The sequence below is a fragment of the Chenopodium album genome, chromosome 12, assembly GCF_948465745.1.
Source record: "Chenopodium album chromosome 12, dcCheAlbu1.1, whole genome shotgun sequence".
Taxonomy (NCBI): domain Eukaryota; kingdom Viridiplantae; phylum Streptophyta; class Magnoliopsida; order Caryophyllales; family Amaranthaceae; genus Chenopodium; species Chenopodium album.
In genome coordinates this window covers 39,525,312-39,542,024 of record NC_137845.1, presented here as the reverse complement: position 1 = coordinate 39,542,024, position 16,713 = coordinate 39,525,312, and positions in this window count along the sequence as shown.

Sequence of the window (16,713 nt, the reverse complement as noted above, 5' to 3'; positions counted from 1 at the left end):
TATCAGCAAAATCCTAAACCTTAACTTAACATGTAATTGCTAGTACATTATTAAGTAGTATTTCAAAAACTTTAAAACGTTCTTTAAAGAACAAGATATGTTTTTCCAACTTTTAGAAATCCTAAATCGCTTTCCATAGCCCAAAATTGATTAACATTGCCCAAAATAGACTTTCAAATCCAAAAGCCACTTTTGAATCCTAAACCTTTTCGAAAACATTAAACAACTATCTTTAAAGACTAACGAATGAAGGGATCAAAGGATTAAAGGTATTTTGTATTGCTGTTCAAGAAGTATAAAATACAATTATATATTACAAGAGAGTTAGCTATAATAGGAAAGAAATAAAAATGTTTACAATAATAATGTAGTACAACTATACAATAATATTGTGATTGCTATAAGTTAGGCATAAGATAGGAATGCAAGATCAAAGGAATTGATGTGATATAATTTAATCTTGCCGGCATTATAGGAGTGATACATGATGAGAATAATATCAAGATATTCTCTTGATATTATCTCTAATATGCCCCCGCAAGACGGACGACGGTTCGAAAAGTCCGATCTTGGTTAAGAGAATATCCAACCGAGGTCTTGACAATGGCTTTGTTAAGAAGTCAGCAAGTTGATCACCCGTGGAGACATGAACAACACGCAGAGCCCCCTTTTGGACTTGTTCACGAATGAAATAGTAATCAAGAGCTAAGTGTTTCATTTTTGAGTGAAAAACCGGATTAGCACTAAGATGTGTAGCACTAAGGTTGTCACAATTAATGACAGGAGTGTGAGACAAACGGACACCCAATTCTGTTAAAAGATTCTGAATCCATTTTAGTTCAGCAGTAGTAGAAGCCATAGACCTATACTCTGCTTCCGTTGATGAGCGTGCTAATGACTTTTGCTTCTTCGAGCTCCAAGTGATAGGTGTTCATCTGAGAAAAATAACATGATCCATGGTAGAGTTGTAATCATCCCGATCACCAGCCCAATTTGCATCAGAGAAGGCATGAAGAGTAATTGGAGAGTTCCGGTAAATGTTGATACCCCTATCGAGAGTACCGCTTAAATACTGCATGAGCCTCTTTAGTGCAGCCCAATGATCGGAGGTAGGGCAAAGCATAAATTGTGATAGCTTATTGACCGCATAGCAACATCCGGTCTAGTAAGAGTTAGGTACTATAGACTTCTTACTGCAACCCGGAAGTCTTTCGGTATCTCCAAAGGAACACCCGAATTGACTGATAGTTGTTGTGTGACAACTAAAGGTGTAGGTGCCGGCTTAGTTTCCAGCATACCCATGCATTCCAAAAGATCAATGATATACTTTCTTTGATTGAGAAATAAGCAATGAGGAGTAGGTATCACTTCTACTCCAAGAAAGTAGGAGAGCGGACCCAAGTCTTTCAAAGAGAACCTACTTGCAATTTGTGTAATGAAATTTTCATGAAAATCAACATTTAGACCCGTAACAATGATGTCATCTACATACACAATAAGGTAAATAGGTGTAGTAGTATGATGAAGAATAAAAAAGGGATGTGTTAGAGACACATCTTTTAAAGCCTTTCCCCATCAAAAAATTTGAGAGCTCGGTGTACCACGCTCGTTGTGCTTGTTTTAGATCGTAAATGGCCTTCTTTAACTTGCATACATGATTAGGAAATTGTGGATCAATAAAACCCGGAGGTTGAGACATGTATACCTCCTCATGTAATGTACCCTGCAGAAAAGCATTATTAATATCAAGTTGGCGGAGATGCCAATTTTGAGTGACCGCTAAGCTTAAAAGAGTGCGGATTGTAGCCGGTTAACAACCGGACTAAATGTCTCCAAGTAATCAATTCCCGGACATTGTTGAAATCCTTTGCTACTAAACGCGCTTTATAACACTCAATTGAGCCATCTTTGTTGTACTTGATTCGAAAAACCCATTTGCACTTTACAATGTTACGGACATCAGTAGACGATGTTAAATCCCAAGTACCAAGTTTGTGTAAAGAAGTGAGTTCTTCCTCCATGGCTTTCCTCCAAAGAGGGTATTTCAAGGGTTGTTGTATAGTAGAGGGTGTTATTGGTTTGGAAGATGTAGTGGTGATATGAGCATATTTGGGGTTTGGTTTTACTAAATTGTTTTTGGATCTTGTGATAATGCCGGGAATTGGATTTGTTGATGTGTTCTGATTTTGTGGATTAGAAAATATTTCATCCTCAAAATGGGTTGATGTTTGAGGTTGAGAAGTAGGCTGATGTGTTTGGGCCGTGTGCAAAGGTGATGGTGAAGTTGAGTTTGGTTGGGAAAAGGTAGAAAGTGGGGATGTGGGATTTGTTGTATTTTGGGTGAGCTGATCATTAATAAGAGTAGGAGATGGAGTGGGTGGGTTGGAAATAAATGGGCTAGGGGAGTCAGGTTGGTCAGATGTGGGCCGATGTATTGGATTCTCCAAAATGGGTAAGGTAATAGCACACCAAGAATCTAGATGAGAAGTTGAGCTTGACTCTTCTGCTTTGATGAGAAAAGGGTAAGGAAATTCAGTTTCAACAAACCGAACATGCCGAGATGCGTAAATACGATTAGTAGTGGGATCCATGCAATAGTAAGCACTTAGGGTTTTTGAATATCCAATAAATATACATGGCTTGGATTTTGGATCTAATTTATGAGATGTATAAGGCTTAAGACAAGGATAGCATAAGCACCCAAAACTCCATAATTTGAGATAATTAGGAGGAGACCCGAATAAGCAATGATAAGGCAATTTATTTGATAAAGTAGGTGTTGGAAGCCTATCAAATAGGAAGCAGTGGAGAGGGAATATGACAAAAAAGTGAGATGTAGTTGAGCATGAGTTAAGAGAGATAAGCCAGTTTCGACAATATGCTTATGACGACGTTCGGCAAAACCATTGTGTTCCGGAGTATGAGGAGGAGTAGTAAGATGAGATACTCCATCAATAGTTAAGAAAGATGCTAAAGCCTCATATTCACCCCCATTATCAGAGTATAAAATTTTGATCACTCTTCCAAAAAATTTCTCAACAAGAGCTTTAAAACGAATGAATACAGCTTTAGTGTCAGACTTATTTTTAAGAGGGTAAAAATAAATATACTTGGTGTAATGATCAACAAAGATCACATAATATTTGAAACCATCAAGAGAGTGAATTGGAGCTGTCCATAGATCAGTATAAACAATATCAAGTGGACCATGAGAAATTAAAGTGGATTGTTTAAAAGGAAGTTTGTGACTTTTATTGCATTGGCAAGCATTACAATTAAAAGACAACGAACTAGAAACATTAAGATGAAACTCCGAAATAATTTTCTTAAAAATGGCTAATGATGGATGACCAAGCCTATGGTGCCAATTTATTGCCGGTGCTTTGATGGTAGAAAAAGCAAAAATGGTTGACGGAGATGGCAACTCATATATCCCATTTTTAGTTGGACCCCGGATAAGATGTGTCCTCGTGATCTGAGCCTTCACAACAAAAGAATCAGAAGAGAATTCAACGAGTAAATTATTTTCGGAGCATAATTGAGAAATAAAAATGATATTACGAGTCATGGAAGGGGCACATAAAACGTTAGACAATAAAAATATTTTTAGAAGAAGCGGGGATGGAAATAGAGCCTGTATGTGTAATGGGTACACCCATCCCATTACCTATAACAATGTCCTCAGTACCATCATAAGGGTGATGGAGAGAAAGATTAGATAAGTCATGAGTGACATGACGCTTTGGTGTCTAAAAGCCAAGAGGATTGCTGTCCAGAGGTAGGTGGCCATGTGTGCTTGAGGTGGGTGATGAGAGGTGGATGACGGGGGTAGGGTGGGCTTAGCATTTGGGAATTTTTCTTGAAAAATCGAGCATCAATACAGGGAATGACCAAAAGCATGACACCATTGGCACTTGCCTTGGTAGCCTTGAGGTTTGTTGTTTGTTTTCTTGTGAGGTGGGCTAGATTTGTTGTGATGATAAGAATTGCGTGTATAGAAGTCAGTAGATTGTGAATTTTGTGGGTGTGACCGAGTGGTGGTTGCATGAGCCGTGATTGGAAGAGGGGTAGAAGATGTATTCTTGCGGAGATTAACCTCCTTAATGAGGAGTTTCTCATGCAACTCATCAAAACTTATCACAGAATCTTGATTATTCACTAAATCAATAACTGATTGATACTTGTCATCTTCTAAGCCTTCGAGCACTCGTTCAATGAGATCATCGGGTTTATATGGTTCACCAAGAACAGCCAATTGATCCGCACAAATGCGAATCGCATTCATGTATTCAGTGATGGACTGAGTGCCTTTTGTGATAGCCTTCATGTCGGCTTTAATTAATTTTGCATGGCCACGGGAATGACGAGCAAAGGTGTGGGCAAGGATATCCCATGCTTCATTTGAAGTGGTAGCTCGCGAGACGAAAGGAGAAATGGATGAGTCTAGTGTCCCAATAAAGGCACCAAACAATAGCTTATCTTGCCTAAACCATGTAGTGTAGACTGGATTTTGGGTGGATGAAACATCTTTGGTGATTAGAGAAGGCGGTGCAAGATACGAGCCATCCAAGAATTTGAAAAGACCGTAACCAATCAAGGTGGATTCAAGTTGTAGCTTCCAAGATAGGTAATTGGCATTAGTAAGTTTGATGATGTTAGATAAATTAACAACAATCAAAGGGTGATCGGGCTCAACATCGTTAGGAATGGTAGTTCCAGACATGTTGGGTAGAGAAAGAAAAAAAAAGTTTTATGAATCTTCCTGCTCTGATACCATGAAAGGATCAAGGATTAAAGGTATTTTGTATTACTGTTCAAGAAGTATCAAATACAATTATATATTACAAGAGAGTTAGCTATAATAGGAAAGAAATAAAAATGTTTCCAATAATAATGTAGTACAGCTATACAATAATATTGTGATTGCTATAAGTTAGGCATAAGATAGGCATGCAAGATCAAAGGAATTGATTTGATATAATTAATCTTGCCGGCATTATAGGAGTGATACATGATGAGAATAATATCAAGATATTCTCTTGATATTATCTCTAATAACGGATGCTTTGAGGGCTAAGGAAACAAAACCTTATGATCTCCCAATAGGAAATCAAGTTCTATCGATAGTTCCATTCGCTAGAACTAAAGATTATGTCAACCATGTTCTTCAACCTTTCCCTTATTAAGCTCAATGTGTAACATCCCCAAATTACTCTCTAATAATAAGGATTACAAAACCTGATTAAGAAGTGTAATTTAGGAGCATTACCGCCACGTGATTATGTAAGACATTTCAAAACAGAGACTTGCAGCGGAGAAAATACATACTTAACTTTTATATATTGATAATAATAGTAATAATAGCTTTCAAAATTGAACCATATAAGAACTTTTTATACAAAAAGTCAACCATGAAACCTAGACTACATGATTATCGCCCTTCATCCCCAATGCCACATTTAGATCACGTCGAGTCATCATCACCTATCTACTTATCATAATGATAAGTAGGGCCAAGACAAAACAAAAGAGAAATACGTATTAGCAAAAACGCTAAGTACATACCAATGCTAGATACGTAAAATCAAGTTGTCTTTGGTGTTTTTGTCCCTCGGGAGAGTTATGGCTCGAAGACTGGTCCGACGCGGTCCGTACCTGCAAAACACGGAGACTCCAGTTGGTAGGAGCTCTGCCTCCGACGATAAAGTTAGAACGCGTAGGAGAAAGTGAAAAGTGCGGAAAGGTAAAAGTAAGATCTTCTCGGATTCCGAGATCAGGTGTTTTCTCTGATGTGAGAGAATGTAGGGTATGCTGTAATAAATTGTAGATGTCCCCAAATTTGGGGGAATCTCCCTATTTATTGGGCCATTGGTAAATGTGCCCCTAATTAGGTTACTCTGACGTAATTCTGATGGGCTGTGCCAAATTACGACTTTCTCGGGATTTGGGCCCTAAAGGCCGCCTTTTCTCCCAAATTCTGGGAATGACACGTGTTAAATGGGGATTGGTCCAATTTAGACTAATCCTATTCTAACACGTGTCACCACCTGGTTGGCCCACGTGGCTTGGGTAAAAATTACCCAAAACATTTGCCCCTCACAGATGTGATGTGACACGCCACGTAGCATCTGTGACACGTGTCACTCAGCCACTGATTGGTTTTTTTTACAGTGAATTTTAACTTTTCACATTCTGGGGAAATTACGAAAATGTCTTGTATTTACCCCTCTATAAATACAGGTTTTACCCCTCTTTTTTTGGACGTTTCCAAAAAGCTTTTAGAGAGAGAGAAAGTCAAAGAGTTTTAGAGAGAGAAGCTTTGATCACCGTCTGTGTTAAAACACAAACTTCTTTTCCTCCGTCTGCCCCAGCCGGTTTAGTAACCGCTTGTACTACATACAAGCAAGATCACCTTCAACTCGCTTGCTGCAGCCGGTCAACGCTTGACCCCTTTCAGAGTCAGATTCAAAGGTATTATCTCTACCCCCTTCAGCTCATTCTTAGTTTTTGCATTTGTATACTTTCATTCAATAAATGGCTTATCACCAACACACACGCCACAGCCTAGGTCGGTAGTCAGTCGGTCTCCTGGTACGGCTGAGTCTAGGACTGGGGGTGTCGGCTTTGGGTGCATGGAGCAATTTTGTACATCCTCCAAACCGACCGTCTCTGTGTCTGTACAGGACACAATGGCTAGAACCAAACAAACAGCCACCAGACAACAAAGGAGAGATGGTACATTGGAAGTACCGTTTGATGAAGTGACCCTGGTTGAGGGGGAAGATATGCAAGTCGACTCGGGGGAATACTCCCCGTCTGGGATCCCTAGGGACCCCAGTGATGGGATCTTGGATGATAATGAGGATAGAGACGTTGAGGAGGCTGCCTCCAATGCTGGGTCTAAAGAAGTTGGCTCTGAAAATAGAGACGGGGAGGAAACCACGTCTGCCTAAGGGTCAGACGACAAAGAGGTTTCCTAGAGAAGTGATGGGGGAAACCACGCCTCAGGGTCTAGCTCTGAGGATAATAGTGATGATTATGATCTTCCTCCACTTGAGAATAGCGAGGAAAAAGAACGCAAAGATCGGAAAGAGAAGAATAAACCTGTTGAGATTCATGTGTCAGCCAAAGATAAAGCTGCAATGGAGAAGGGTTTAGATGATTTTAAACTTAAGTACCCTCTAGGAGAGGGATTCGACATCCGGGTACCGCCTGAATTAGGCACCATTTCTTGGGAGGACGAATAGGTGAACGCCAACCGGTACTTTGGTTGTTACGAGGCATCGTTCCTAGCTGGCCTCCGCTTCCCTCTTCATGATGCAATTAAAGCAATCCTCCAGGGATATGGCTTGGGTTTATGGCAGTTGACTCCAAATTCTTGGGTCAACATTTTGGGGTATATAGCCGCCTACAAATGGCAGGGGCTCCACCCTGGCTGGGAGGCTTTTGCACACATGCATTACCTCAGTCGAAGCCTAGGCAGATGGAGAGCGTGGTACACTCTTACCACATACCCTAAGTACGAAATGACCTTAGACAAGCTGTGTAAGTAGAATAACTGGAAGGAGGGCTTCTATCTGGTGTCTTCCCCCAAGGAGAGAGAAAACCGCGGGTATAGGCGGTATAATAGGAAGCCAGACCTTTTAGGTCAAAAGTGTAAATTCCCTGCCATTCCAGACGAGGACTATGAGAGAATCATAGAGGCGGGATTCTTTGAACTTAAAACCAACTACCTTTCAACCAGGGAAGCAATAAGTTTCCCCAAAAATTGGATACCTAGATATGTATGGCTAAGAGATGAGGCGTTTTTGTCCGCCTGCGGTCTTAGCACAATGTTTGATAGACATATGTCCCATATGTATCAGGCAGTACTTATGCTACGTTAAATTCTTGATGTTATTTCTGTTATGTATGTTCTAACGGGCGTTTTGTTTGCACAGACGGGCAGGGACATGGTTTCTGAAGATAAAACCCCCAGAAGGTTTGTAGCACAAATCCGCAAGGACAAGGTGGAAAAACAAAGGAAGGAAATTGCCGTCAAGGGTCAGGTATTCACCGTTTGACCTGTTTACTTTGATTTTCTTTATAATCTTCTACCAAAAGAGGCTCATTGCCGCTGTATACTCACTAAACCATTTGTCTTGTAGGATGTTCCTCGATCCTTTCAAAATCTCCTCAAGCAGAAGCTGGATGAGACGGTCGACAGTTTTCCCAAGTCTCAAAAGGTGTAGTCGATCTAGGCAGCTCCTGAACTACTGGTTGGGAAGACCCGTCTCAACATCGGGGGGAAGAGCATCAGCCTACAGGGCTTCGGCCTAGGGATTAACCTAGGCAAGAAGTTTGGCGCAGCGGCGGTGCCTCAGACGGACGAAAAGCCCAAGGCAGCTTGCAGTTCCGCCACGGTTGTGGGTGATGACAGCTTGCGGATAATTGAGCAAGGTACGACTAGTTCTTTTAGATCACCGTTTGAGCTGCCCTGGCCCATGCGGGTGAAGTCTCACTCACATCCGACTTCGGAGGGTTCACTAGGGAGCCGTTTGTAGATAGGTGCTGCTTATGCAGCTTACTCACCCAATCTTGGTTGTGATGCAGATTACCCCCGGTGGCCGGATGTACAACAGTATGCCAAGTCCATGCTTGGGGAAGTCCCTAAGAAGGAGAAGGACGCCATCTCGGGCATTGAGACGTTCAATCTTGAATGGATCACAACCCTCCTATCTGAGGTATGACCCTTCAAATCAAATTTCATCAAGTATTTTCCTGTTTGGGTTCTTAACACTCCACTTGTGACCGTAGGCTATGCTGAGGGTGGATGGGTTGAAGAGACCATGGTAGCGCAAGCAGACTGAAGTAAAGCGAGCCAATAAAGCGGCGCAAGACTCTGCAGACGTTGCTCTCTATTCAAATACAATAAATGAACTTGAGTCTAAAGCATTTGAATTGAAACAGGTGGAAAATATCAGGCGCTTGACGGTTGAGCTGGAGACTGCCAAGAAAAAGGCCTCCGACTTTGAGGCTGCGCTGAAAAATGCTCAGTTGGACCTCAAGGCGCTTGAGGTGGTTGACAAGGAGAACACAGAGCTCCGCTCGGAAGTCAATCGCCTGAAGAATGAGATGGCCCAGGCTCAAGCGAACTTCAAGGTGACCCTGGAGGCCGAGCAAGACTGGATCGTTGAAGAGAACGAGTCCGACTGCACGGATCGCATGAAGCTGGCATGGGACACCCTATGCCCAGGGCAGGAGTATGGTCTCTAGGCCTTGGCTTATCAGTATGCTGATGAAGTCATTAATGCCAAGGCTGAGGGGAAACCAGACCCGGGGACATTCCATGCTTGGGCCAACCGGGAGGTCGACGAGGAACCAGCTCAAGCTATAGGCAGAGATGAGAAAGAGCAGAAACAAGAAGATGCTCAAGTGAACTCTACTCAACCGCCGCTTGAACAAACAGGAGAGAAGGTCTCGGCTGCGCCCAATAATTAAGTTTTTTTGTCTTTTGTTTGGCTTAAAGCCGTCTGCTTTCCGGCCTGCGTGTCGAGTATTTGAATGTTTCTTTCAACAATTTTAAGTTTGTTTTTATCCGGATGGTGATCCGGTTCAACATTTCTTCCCCGCTCTTGTGGCCGGGTTTTATTTATGAAAGTACTGACTGAGTCGGTTATGAAAGTACCGATTGAGTCGGTTTTGATTCAAATTTTGTTTCAGTTTTTGCACTTAAATTTTGCACATATATACTTGAATTTTTGCCTAACTCTTTAAGAGCATGCGGCAGATAGCAACCCGGCTGTACTTGCCCCTGGGCGGCTGTGTGATTAGTTTCAGTACCTTGCTAATTAATTGGCTTGGGAACTTTTGATACTTTAAAGAGTATGAGAAGTTCCTAAGTCAATCAATCACAGTAGTGATTTCCCCAAACCAAGTACACAGCCGTCCAACATTCAAGCGGGTAGTTGTCAGCCCAGGCGGTGAAATACTTAACTTTTCTCCTCCGCCTGGGGTATCTGCAATCCAACTATACTCGATGTCTTTTTGCCCCATTGGGTAGACTTGTATAATTTTGAAAAATAATCTAAGTTAGAACTTCAGTTGGCAACCGGCTGATGTCATTAGACATCCGGTTTTGTGAACTTAGTCGTTCTTTAGATTATTTTAGTCAGACGGCTATGAGTTGACCAATTAGGTCGTTCAATCTTTGTCGTCTGTATGAGTTGGTAGAGCACTTGGTCACCCGGATGGGAGATACTCTCTTCGACGATTCCACCCAGATGGGTGTCGCCAGACGCCATACTCACGTTGGAGCAGACAAATTTATAAAATAAGTATCATCTGGCCATTGGCCTCGTTTTTTGAACATTAGTTTAACAACTAAGTTTTTTTACTAGTTTAATTTTAGAATTGTGATAGTCAACCGTCTGTGCATTGCACGGTGACAGGATAAAGTCATATCTCCTAATCAAAAGAATTACTTAAGTCCTCTAACTAAAGTAGATAGGGAAGTATGGTCGAACCACAGGGAAACAAGTCAATTTATTCCTAATTAGTTAAAAGTAATCTAAATTATTAAGTAACCAAATAGTTGTTATTAAGGGAAACTAAACTAAAAAGATTAAGAATAGGGAGAATCAATGAATAAAAGAACAAGGGCATAGGTTCACCAATAAATAATACTCCAGGGTAAAACATAACAATCAATCATCAATGCATCAATTAATCAGATCATAAAGGGTTTTCGCTACGTATTACAATCACAGAGTTAATCTATCGGTATTAAATCGCATCTCTCGAATCTTGACTTAACCATTTATAAATTAACCTGCCTATTGAAACTAAGCCTAAACATCAATTCTCATCTCGAATCAATATTGCTTAACTCATACAATTAACCAGGTCTAATCTAATTGCATAACATTAAAACAATCAATAGGAAATTAATCAAGCATTAACAATCAACAATAATAAATTACCCCTTCATATTATTTATGGGATCCCCACAAACCCTAGAAAGAAAACTACTCACATATAATTAAATCTAAACTAATCAAAGCAAATAAACAAGACATGATGAATTAAAGAAATTAAATTACTGAAAATAATAGAGAAGAAATCGTTACCAAAGTTAGCAGAAATTATGAATTGAATTAAAGAACAAAGTTGTAGATAGAGAAACAAGAGAGAAGTTTAAGCTTGAAACTAAGTAGAGAGAGAAAAGCTAAAAGAAGAGATAATTGTGTCAAAACAATTAAAAATGTATTTATACAAACCCTCTAAAAATCCTAATTAGAAACTAAGTAAAATCGCCGGAAATAATCCTCCAAGAGGCGCACCCGGTCGGGCGAGGCACCGCCGGCCGGGCCTGCCTTTTTCCTTCATAGAGCATCTCTCGCGCCCGTTCGGGCGCAAGATAGGGCAAGGAATGCCTTAGTCCTTCTTCCGCCCCGCCCGGTCGGGTGCGCCTCTGGGCGAGGTGCCTAACCCGGGCGAGGCCACTTGGGGCGACTTGGACTTCTTGTTTGGGCTAATAACTTCGGCCCAAATTAAATTTCCTCCTTGAGGCTTTAACCACTCGGTCCAATACCTCAGTATCTTCAAAGTCGAGCCCTTAATCACCGGTTTGATGACTCTAATCGGCCTTGGGCTACGAAAGATTGTCGTGCTCTTCCAATGCTCGTAGTTGCTCCAAATAATCCCGGGAAAATGCTCCAAGTGTGAAATTTCCTACAAAACTCAACCAAAACTACGAAAACACTAGGAAACACATATTTAGTAATAAAAGTGGCTCTAAAGAGCCAAGAACACTACTAATAATGACCAAGGGACGGGGGTAAATCACTATATAAAATTGACATATCAAACTCCCCCAAGCCAAACCTTTGCTTGTCCCTAAGCAAAGAGCTCATCAATGAATAAATAAAACATGCCTCACCCCAAATAATCAAAATCAAGAACAACCAATTCAAGGCAAATCTAACAAACATGCTTCAACATCAACCAATCTAATCCATCCAATCACTCATCCTCCCTAACAGTTGTCAAGTAGAGAAAACCACAAGAGCATATAGAATTCAAGACTAGTGCTCACACACTCAACTCTCATTTATGTGGCGAGTAAAATATGTACTCGATCACTCTCCATCCCAACCCCTTTATATGTGAACAATGCCCTCCCAACTCACAACACTCGTGTGTTTTAAAAGACATGCACTCAACCTAAATAGTCGACTCGAAATATGTCAAATCATCCTTTGCATTGATAAACATTTAATTTCACATTCACACAACTCTATGCACAAAGGTCAGAAGGTCTTTAAAGCTTGTAATGTAAGGTTAGGGTAGAGGATAGGATAATTTGGGAAAATGAGAGAGTAAAGCCATGCTTAAGGGAGCCGAATCCTAATAAAACCCAAGGTCAAAAATAAATAATGACCAAATATCTCCAACATACTCAACTCCACCAAAGATTCACCAAATACAACTTCAATCATAACAATAATTCCCAATACTTACAATTTTACTTATAAAAAATATAACAATGTAGAACTTGAGTGAATAAACAAACTTTAAACTCTTTAACTTGATTTTTTTTTTCATTGAAACTCATCATCATTTTTCTTTCTTTTGATCAACATTCTCTTAGAACATTTAAACATTCAACAATTTTTCTGTTTTTGCTCTTTTTTTTTTTTGTTTTTTTTCTTTTGAACTTCACTTATTTTATTTTTTTTATATTTTTATTTTCACTATCATGCTTTATTTTTTTTCACAAGAATTTCAACTTTCAAAACCATCAAAAACACAATCAAGAATAAAAAAACTTCTCATAACCACCCAAATTGTGCAAATAACAACCACACTACAAACTCCCTCACCTCACTCACTAATAGCTCCCCCAAGCCAAGCTTGGGACTAGTAACCAATGGGGCAAAAATCGGCTTGTAATGTGGCTAATAAACAACAAATAGTCAAGGCAACAACATGGGTAGCAAGAAGAGAACAAATGTATCTAAATTGTTCTGAAGGCAACCTAAAAGAACAAATGCCTTCGTCCTCCTCAATGTGCATAATAATGAGTTATACAAACATTACTCAAAGTTGCAAACCAATACTCAAATTCATTGACATACCAGGAACTAAAACACATTCCTTACCAAATCAACTAGTCAAGCACTATATTCACAAGAAGTTGGACAAAATTGACGCATGTTAGGGCATCCAAGGAATCAAATATCAAATCATGGCTAACCTATCCACAATGTTCATCATCGTATACCAAGAATCAAGACAATTTTTAAGTACGGGGTACAGGGAAGCATGATTTACAATTCATTGAAACGTATTTTTGTTTTTTTTTTTTATTTTTCAATTTTTTTGTATTTTTTCAATTTTTTTAAAGCAATGAAATCTATACTAAAAATGCAATAAAACTATACTAAGGACCTGTTCTCATACGTTTATTTTCTGTTCAGTTCAGTTTAGTTCAATTTAGTTCAATTCATCTCTAATAAGTTCAGTTCAGTTCAGTTCAGTTTATGTCTAATGATATTGCTAATGATATAAAGCCAAATTTCATTCTTGTAAGCTCTTATTATAACAGTGACAATAATAATAATAATAATAATAATTAATAATAACATTTAATAATAATAATAATAATAATAATATTGATACAATTCATTGTTCAAATGGTTAAATTTTTTTGATTCACATTTTCATAATCGGTTAGTTCTTCGTCCTCTTTGAAAAGAAAATATTTTAATTATATAGTATATTTTTCTTAAATATTTAATATGTATATTTATATACACATATGTATAATAATAAATAATCAAAGATCACTAATCCGTAGTTAAAAATCACTAATTAATAAGTTCAGTTCAGTTTAGTTTAGTTTAGTTCAGTTCAGTTTAGCCGAGTTTAATCAATGAGAACAGGCCCTAAGCACACCAAAAAATAAAAGAAAGAGAAGAAGAGAGATACCAACATCCAAAAATCTCCCCCAAGCCAAGATCAGACAATGTCCTCGTTGGCTCGGGAACTAGCCCAGCACGGCAAATCCTCAACATCCTCATCCATGGAGCCAAATCCTCCGCCGCTGCCACCTGCACCACCAGAAGAACTACCACCAAAATAGTTAGGGTTATAAGTTCCCCCCCAGAGGCCCCCCAAAAGGAATGTCTTGGCCATATCCATGAAAGGCCGAATAGTCCGTGTAAATACCATGGGAGGTGGGATCGATGTATCCGTGAGGTGGTGCCTGAAACAAATCGGGGTAAAGAGCGTTGTCGGGAATAGCACCCTGACGAGCATAGTCATCAAACATGGAATATAAAGCTCTCCCCTGGTTTCTCTCAATGTACCCTAACCGTTGGTCTATAAAACCAACCATCTGCCTAAGCTCCCCATAAGACCCCTCAATACGGCCTATGGCCTGTCCTATACTCTGTAAATCCCAAATGGTCTCGGGATCTTGCCTAGGGAAAGGTGGAGGTATATGGGGTGGTGATGGCACAACCACGAGCTCAGGCTGGGGCGGTGGTGGTGCTTGCCCCTGGGCATGGGCAACTAAGATATCATAGGTGTAAGACTCTTGCCCAGGGGGAAAAGCGGTCAACTCGGGGTTAGGTAGGGGAAAGATGCACAATGGGTCATTTCCTATCCTAACACACCAATGAGAGATTTGCTGACAATCTAATTCTATCCAATCCAGACTTTCCAAATACCTAGTGGTCATGAAAGTATCCCCCCTATAGTTAGTGAAACCCTCAGCCTAATCTCACTAAACCTAGCTTTTTTAACCGCTATCCTAGTAATAAGGCCTCCTAATCGAATAGGGTTCCTAGTGGTGGTACTAGCGGTGGCATGTCGACTCAAATGGTGTATAATATACCTACCTATGTTCAGTTTACTAAACCCAAACACATAGTGACCAATTATATCTAGTTCGTTAGTTTGAGCGTTATGTGGTTCATACCTACCTAAAAAACAAGCGCCCGCAAATCTTTGCCAGATTTTAGGGACGGGATAATGAATAGGTCGGGCACTAGCATGTTGGGAGTTTGGGGCCGGTAAACCAGTTAAAACATGATAAATATCTTCCATTTTGTAATTTTCATGCCAAGTGGTGGGGAGTTCCGATTCTAATTCAAACAATTTGCAAAATTCAACATAATTTAAACTAATATTTCTATTATTCAACCTAAAGTGCAAATTAGGACCATTTTTTGTATTTACAACATTAAAAGAAGATAGGAATTCACATGTTAGTTCATGATATGTAGGATAATGCATATTAACAAAATTTCTCATTCCTATATCATTCATGAATCGTCTAACATGATCATACAAACCTAGAGATTCAAGAGAGGGTTTGTGTAGCCACCGAGAAGGAATTACCTCGCTCTCATAGAGCTTGATGAGCCGTTCTCGTTGAGTTTGCGTTGTAATTCGGATTGTCGGCCACTCATCGAGTTGTAATTCCGGGTCATAGCCTTGACTTGAGCTTGAACCACACCCCCTTGTGTTCTTGACCTCTTTGACGCCATTTTTTAGTAAGGGTTTGGAAAAAGTTTGTTTGAAATTGAACAAAATTGGTGTAAAATGTAGAGGATGAAGAGAGGAGAAGGAATATGTAAAAATTTTTGGAATTGGGTGAGAAATGAAGGGAAGATCTTAGAGAGAAGGTAGAGGAAATTAAGGTTTTAGAGAGAGAAAGAATAGAGGAAAGAGAAATAAGGAGGAAAGAAAAAAGAAGGAAGAAGAAAGAAGAAGGAAAAAGAGAGGTGGGAGTCGGCTGACTAGTGTCGCGCCCGGTCGGGCGATCTAATGTGATATTATTACCCACTCTCGTGCCCGCTCGGGCGCCAGCTCGCCCGATCGGGCGAATAAAACCCTCGATTTTCTTTAACTCTCGCGCCTGGTCGAGCGCAAGCTTGCCCGATCGGGCTGAAAAATAGTCCATACTCGTCAAGTCTCTCCCTCGGTCGGGCGAAATTCTTCAATTTTTTAAACTTCTCCTTGCGCCCGGTCGGGCGGAGATTCGCCCAGTCGGGCGAATTTCTTCTTTTTGGAACTCTCTTCTTGTGCTTGGTCGGGCGCGCTACAACACTAGGAGTCCGATTTTTCTTTTCTTTTCTCCAAATTTGGCTAACTCTTTTCCTCCAAACCTGTACAAAAACTCATAAAACTCATTAAATTCCCTCCTCTCTCCTCTCACAAGAAAAAGAAAGAAAGAAAACCAAACTAAAAAGCAAGAAAATACGGGTTGCGTCCTGCAAAGCGCTGGTTTATCTAGGTCCCGCACGACCCTCTTACCACATGTCACTCAAGATGAACTGGAATCGATTACGTGAAGTAATTCAACCGCACCAATCGTAGCCCCTTCATGGTATAGCTTAAGTCTTTGACATTTTACCTTGAACTCATTACCATGTTCATCGATCAATTCCACAGAACCAAACTTATTTGCCCTTTTAACAGTGAAAGGACCCGACCACCTTGACTTTAACATTCCTGGGAAAAGTTTAAGTCTAGAGTTGAACAACAAAACCTTGTCACCCTCTTTGAACTCTCTCGGAAGGATCATCTTGTCGTGCCATCTCTTGGTCTTCTCCTTGTAGATACGTGCACTATCATAGGCCATCAACCTAAACTCATCTAGTTGATTTAGTTGAAGAAGCCTCTTTTCTCCCGCTAGCTTAACATCCAAATTGAGCTCCTTAA